The sequence below is a fragment of the Myotis davidii genome, unplaced genomic scaffold (genome assembly GCF_000327345.1).
Source record: "Myotis davidii unplaced genomic scaffold, ASM32734v1 scaffold192, whole genome shotgun sequence".
In the NCBI taxonomy this organism is placed as follows: Eukaryota; Metazoa; Chordata; class Mammalia; order Chiroptera; family Vespertilionidae; genus Myotis; species Myotis davidii.
The window spans coordinates 1,389,592-1,396,804 of NW_006284346.1; the positions used below are offsets into that span (position 1 = coordinate 1,389,592).

At 40.7% G+C, this 7,213-nt stretch overlaps 1 long non-coding RNA gene across 1 annotated transcript in view; it reads left to right on the forward strand.

Annotated features, from left to right (window-relative positions):
• Positions 1-7,213, forward strand: part of LOC107184768 — a 16,309-nt gene that overhangs the window by 5,360 nt on the left and 3,736 nt on the right. Inside the window, exon 2 of the long non-coding RNA XR_001515678.1 lies at positions 3,472-3,477. This is a non-coding gene — a long non-coding RNA (uncharacterized LOC107184768). The remainder of the gene's footprint in view (positions 1-3,471; positions 3,478-7,213) is intronic.

A 7,213-nucleotide genomic window follows, 5' to 3' on the forward strand; every position in this document is an offset into this window, starting at 1 on the left:
GCCAAATTGTGTAAAATAGAACAAGTATTAAGTGTCTGCTTAACCCCCTTTAATTGTTAATTCCATGCACTTTAGTAGATTCCAGCATTATCAAAATAACTGCAGGGAGAAGGGATTGAAATTCATTTGGGTTCATTAATACCACCATTTATCAGCGAAATGTCCCATAGATAATGATGGGAGGGTCGTTCTGTTTTCCTCGTTTCTGCACTCAGTACCGCGTGCTGAACCACTATCATCATGGTTACGTTTCTATGGGAAAGACCTAGACAGATGCTTTTTTCAGCTGCTGAAAAGTGGCTTCTGCCTCTGCATTTGGGGACCTCTCACAACATCTTCCACTGAGGCAGCATTTATCTTTCAGGATCTTAACATATTTTCATCGTCCTGAGAAGCAACAGATTAAAAAAAAAAAACACCATTGTTATGGAGAGAAACAAGCACGGTGCTTGCTGAATTGTTCCAGTTCCTCCCAGAGATGAGATGAATTATTACTATCCAAACCCACAGTCTTAGATCCTGGATTTGTAAATAATGTGAATTAAGCCTGCTAAAACACACACACACACACACTCAGCAAAATATTGAGGCCAAAACAATTCCAAAGAACAGAAAGACAGTTCCATTTACAGAGAAGAAAAAAAACAGGCATAGGAATTTTAGTCTTTTAGTCTGTCATGTTGAAATTGGGTAGCAGATACGTATTTATGTACCAATTATTATATCCAGGCTATGGAACCTCTAAGAAGCTAAGCACAACCACAACTCTTAGGGAGTTTGATTACAACCCAGAAGAGATGTTAAAATAGGTGCCTACTATGCCAAGAAAAACACAGTAGTGTTCAACATACACAAAATTAACATGCATAAATGCAACTAAGTGCACTTGAGTTTTAAATAATGTGAACAATTCCATCCACTTTTCCAATCACTAAGTATGTGCTTTGTATCTGTCTTGAGGTGTGACTCTGCCCTCTCTACAGTCTGACCCACTGCCCAAATGCTCTTAGCATATGCTTATCATCTGCCCAGAAAAAAGCCAGAGCTTGATGATTAATATTTATCCAATAAACCAGTCATTCTCAAAGTGTGGTGCCTGGACCATGGGCTTCAGCATCACCAGGGAATCTGTTAGAAATGCAAGTTAGCCCTGGCCGGTTTGGCTCAGTGGATAGAGCGTCGGCCTGTGGACTGAAGGGTCCCAGGTTCGATTCCAGTCAAGGGCATGTACCTTGGTTGCGGGCACATCCCCAGTGGGGGGTGTGCAGGAGGCAGCTGATTGATGTTTCTCTCTCCTCAATGTTTCTAACTTTCTATCCCTCTCCCTTCCTCTCTGAAAAGAAATAAATGGCATATATTTAAAAAAAAGAAAAGAAATGCAAGTTCTCGGGACCCACTCCAGTTCAGCATCATAATCACCTGGGTGACAATGATGCACAGTAAAGTTTGAGACCCACTGCCACAAAGCCAGCTACTTCACCTGTGCCCAATGGAAGAAAAAGTGACCAACGGTAGTTTTAATAAAAAAAATTCACTTACCATTGATTTTAAAATCTAAAAGGTCCTAAGTCTCCAAACACAATGAGAAAGGCTTCCTAACTTTGAGTTCATTCTCATTATCCAGAGAGATTATGTAAAATTATATCAGAACCACCTGGTGCTTATCTGAGCTACACATTTCCAAGGCCCTGCCCAGACAAGAGAAGGCACCTTTAGGAATGAGCATTTTTAACAAGGTCTCTGGGCAATTCTTTGCACCAAAAAGTTTAAGAATGGCTACAGCCCGGCCAGTGTGGCTCAGTGGTTGAGTGTCAATCTATGAAACAGGAGGTCACGGTTAGATTCCCAGTCAGGGCACGTGCCTGGGTGGGGTTCGATCCCCAGTCGGGGAAATGCAGGAGGCAACCAATCGATGATTCTCTCTCATCACTGATGTTTCCATCTCTCTCTCCCTCTCCCTTCCTCTCTCTGAAATCAATAAAAATATATTAAATAAAAAGAATGGCTATAACCACTGAATTCAAGCACACACTGGCCTACAGTTTTAAAGGTTGATGTTTTCATTGACATAACTGCCTGATACCCTTAATATGCAATTTTAATATGGAAGCATATTAAATGTCATGTTCCTAAGCAAAAAAAAAAAAAAACCATGGTGCTACCCTGTTTTTATAAAACTAGAGATTTAAAGTTCATATTAGAAATTCCATGTGTTAGCAAACTGGTGCTTTTTTCACGTGTCTCCACTAAGGATATAAAGAAAAATATTATCCTTAGTCCTGAATAAACTCCCAAAGGAAGGTCTCATCGCTATTTGTCTTTTCTAAGCTACTACCTTAGGTAGTAAAATTCAATTCCAGAAGATCTCAAGAGGATAAAAGATGAGAAAGTGATGGTTTTCCTTAGAAGACTTTCCCAGAGCCAGCATCTGAGTCAGCCATTTATACTCACAACGCCTTCAGACTACCTCAGTTTAAAAAAACAAACAAAAACTTTTTGAAATCTGAGCTCTCCAGATGGCTTTAGAAATAATTTAAAGCACTGAGTGGGCAATGGAAGGTATTGTTATAACCCAAAACACACCTTCCTTTGCAAAAGCTCCAAAATCAAACCTAAGAAAAATTACTGAGTTATTATCAGTCCAGTTAAGATCCTATTCCTATCTTTAGGAGTTCAAAAACCATTTACAACAAAAATCGGTGCCAGGCACCATGGAATAAAAGATGATCTACCTAGAAGCAGCTACATTCTCCTAGTAAGACCTTCTACACTGATTCGCTTGTCTTACAGCATCTACTCTTACTACCAGACACCAACACCAACATAATGATTAGCAACCCAAATGGATTAAATTTTAATTTCCTATAAGGTACAGAGTACATTCCTGAAGATCTCCTCAACCCAGTGAAGAAAGGAAAGTGAAAACTGTAAGTCACCAACTACCTAATCAATGTCAAGAATAAAAGGGCACAATTTCATGTCACATTTTATCCTCACAGGAACCCTGTGAATTAATTTTCAGTAACCCATTTTAGAGATGAGAAACTCAGTAATACAGCTACTAAATGGCAGGGTCAGGGTTGAAGGTTAGGGTTGCCTAAACCAGAGGGCGGACTATTATTTCTTACTAAGAAGACCTGGGCAAGCAAGTCACTTTAATCTCTCTAAACTTAAGTCATCTTCTATAAATGGAATATCTGCCAGTTATTTATAAGACTGAAATGAAATGGTGTTCATAAACAAGGATTATTGAAGTGCTCTCTACATGCAGTTTTTGGTGATAAAGCAAGAAAGGCAAAATCCCCGAACCAGCATGTCCTAATACCTCCAGAAACAGGCAGAATATACTTCTTAGATGCCTCAAGCTAAAATTAGCTGAGGCACAGTCTTCTCTATTTTTAGTTGAAAAGGATGGTGGAGCTGGGCCAGGTTCCCAGGCTAGGGCTTACCCAGTGGTCAACTTCAGACAAGCCAAAAGTCAATATCCAATTTTGTCCTCCCGGGAAGCACTCACTGTCCCTGCATATATTGGGATTTTCTTACCCCAATTCTAGGCTTGCCCATCATCAAAACCCTCCCACTGCCACTGCCCACAATCCTGGAATGCCTGCTTGAGTTCAAGTCACAACTGCACTTTTTTGCCTTGTAATTTAGATTAAAACATTTGTACCATCAAGAAGCTTTAGTTTTCTCATTTTAAAAGATTATTAATCGCCCGGCTGGCACGGTTCAGTGGTTGAGCATCAACCTATGAACCAAGTGGTCACAGTTCAATTCCAGGTCAGGGTACATGCCCGGGGTTGTGGGCTCCATCCCTGGTAGGGGGCATGAAGGAAGCAGGTGATCAATGATTCTCATCACTGATGTTTCTATTTCTCTATCCCTCTCCCTTCCTCCTGGAAACCAATAAAAATATATATTTTTAAAAAGGTTATTAGTAATTTCTAATCACAGGATGGTAGAGTAGATCTAATTGAAACACTAAACTTCAACTGTGTCCTGAGTGTCAGGGCTCTAGAAAACAGCCTTAAAAAGCCTTAGAGGCCAATTGGGGGAAACAGCTATGTTAACCATCCATTCCAGTGCAATGTGATTGAGCACTTTTCATACACATCACTGTGAACTGCTGAGGATCACACAAGAGCACTATAGAGGGCACAGCTCATTCGGGGCAAACAGTCAAGGTAACAATAAGTGGGGACTTAAAGAATATGTAAATTATTGAATAATTTACCATGTAAGAGATTACTTAAGATAAATAAATAATGCGGTGAAAAAGAAGAGAATAGGTCTTATTTTGTAAAATAGTGGTTTTTGTCTCCATGTAAATTGCTGGAATGGGAGAGCAAGTGTAATCTAGTGTCTGGAAATAAAAACAAACTGACTAGCAACAAGATTCAAAAAGTGGAATGATGAAATTGGGAGGCTCTGCTGACACCTGCCCTTTTCCACCAGCTATGACCCTTCACCACTGCAAACCAAGTGAATCCACAGCAGCTAGCTTGTGCTCCCCAAGTGGACTCTGTGGATTCAAAATCTGGCTCCCCCACTTGTCTGCCTAAGTTACTTAACTTCAAAGAGCACCTCATCTTCAACTGGCAGTACTTTTAACGACAGTACTTCACAGAATTAATGTGAAGTATCGAAGTAGTGGCACATGTAAAGGGCCTCGCACACAGTACGTGCTCAACAGATACTGGTGATTATTTTTTACCATCAGTATACTGGCGTTCAATCAGAATAGTTCAAACAAAACTAACTCTCCCTATCCTTTCTTGGTTCCTTCAATTTTGAAGGTGCCATATGACCCAGTGCTTCCTCTGTATGCTCTTATTTCCACATTACCTTCTGAATGCCTTAACACCATTGACTAGTGGAGCAGCTTCCTACTTCCCATTATTGTGCTGTCTCTCTCTCCAAGTGAAGATTTCTTTACCCTTATCTCCCTCTGATCCAAGTTTGGAGAAACACAGAATACAGATTTGTAAAGATATGAATGAACTATGTGGAGATATTTTCCTAACTTTTAAAATATTAACTACAGTCAAGGTTAATAAGTTTATGCAATGAGTTATTTAAAGAATCTAGTATACACAATCAAAACCTACCTGTGGCCAAAACCGGTTTGGCTCAGTGGATAGAGCGTCGGCCTGCGGACTGAAAGGTCCCAGGTTCGATTCCGGTCGAGGGCATGTACCTGGGTTGCGGGCACATCCCCAGTAGGAGATGTGCAGGAGGCAGCTGATCGATGTTTCTCTCTCATCAATGTTTCTAACTCTCTATCTCTCTCCCTTCCTCTCTGTGAAAAATCAATAAAATATATTTAAAAAAAAAAAAAAACCTACCTGTGACAAAAATGTATGCATCAATTTCTACCACTTCTATATCACATCTGTAACAGTCACGGAGAGGGTAGACACACAATATGTCATGAGTTATAAGACAGATGAAATGGTCACTGGTTGAACTGTGTATTGACTGATACAGTATCAACCCAAGGGAAGGGTCAGAGGTGTGCCAGCGAGCAATGAATTTGGTTCCACTCTAGTCATCAACATTTATAATTTAAAGAAAATTAAAGGGAATGCTTATCAAAACTCTGAGAGCAGAAATTGTTAATATACTAACAGCTTATGACAGCTTGAACTTGGAGCCAAAAGGAACAAGAGAAAATTTAAGACAGACAATTGCAAATTCCTACACTTAAAAGTCAAACAATTACCTGCACAATGGATAAAACCTAGCTTCCAAAAGTTCACATGAAAAGGTTCTGACTGCAAGGTTACTGTTGAGTCAGCAAAGCAATATGCTACAAAAGCTAAGACTGCCAGAGAATTCATTTGCAGCAGAATTCCCAAACTTGGAACTTGGTAACTGTCCAACGATTTCCGCAGGAGCCTGTTCATTTCTAGGTGCTACAGCCCCAAGGGCAACAAGGATGATGATTTGGGGAGAAAAAAAAAAACACAACTCTGCAAAAACCAAGAGATAAGAACTGTAAACGGAAGGGGGGCGGGGGGAGTGGAGTCGAAGGGGGTCAGTCCTCCAAAAGAAGTTTCCTATTGGTAGCTCCAAAGGGCAAGATTAAGATATGTGATATTGTTCCAGAAAGGTGCAAACGAGAGAAAATGTTTCTAATCACCTGAGCCTACCCCTATATGAGGTTGCAAAGCTGGAAGAATTTATTCATGCTGAAGGCTGCATTAGAAGAGATTGAACCTGATCACCTCCAAATCCTATCAAGTAAGAGTTTATAATTCCATGACAAAGTTACCCAATTTTTAAAAAATAATCCTCAAAGGCTAAGTAGACCCATAGGCAATTAAAAGTTAGAAAATGACTTTATTTTTACTGTTGGAGGAAAATTCACATTTGTTATCAAGGCATTCTTTTTACAGTCTATAACTTTTAAACAATAAAAGTTGGCTTCTTCTGTAACCTCACTGGCGTCTGTATAAAGGCCATCATTTATGGGCAGACCAACGGGGAGAAGTAAAATATTGCCCCATAGCACTGTAACAGGAAATGTAACAAGAAAAAGATGCATAAAGCCAAATTCTGTTGATCGGGTTCAGGCAAGGTCAGCAACCTATGCGTTTGAAAAAAAACTGAACAATGACCAGTCTTAACAGCAGGTCTGAGTCACTTAGGACCCCTGAGTCACCCGACCATCCGCTGTGCTGAATGATTAGTTATGGGTGTGACCGTTTACAGTAAGGCTCCCAGCCCAAGGAGATCTTCAAGCTGGTTTTTATGACTTAAGATATGGAAGACAGGTCACGTCCTGGAGGAAAAAAAATATTTTTTTTTTTAAACAGTGAAGCAGCCCCATAACAAGGGCGTGGCTCCTGGTATTAGCATCTAAGACTCCTTGGAGCAGGGGTTCTCAACCTTCCTAATGCCACGACCCTTTACTACAGTTCCTCATGTTGTGGTGACCCCCAATTTCATTGTTACAAATTGAACATAATTAAAGCATAGTGATTAATCACAAAAACAATATGTAATTATAGATGTGTTTTCCGATGGTCTTAGGCGGCCCCTGTGAAAGGGCCATTCGACCCCCAAAGGGGTCGCGACCCACAGGTTGAGAACCCGCTGGGAGGGTCCTGCGTCTTGGAAGCCCCACACTAGTCCCGGGCTCATCTCCTTTGTGCGAAGCGCGCCCTCGCCCCGCACTTATTCCGTATCCGCAAGGTCCGCGGCCCGACCT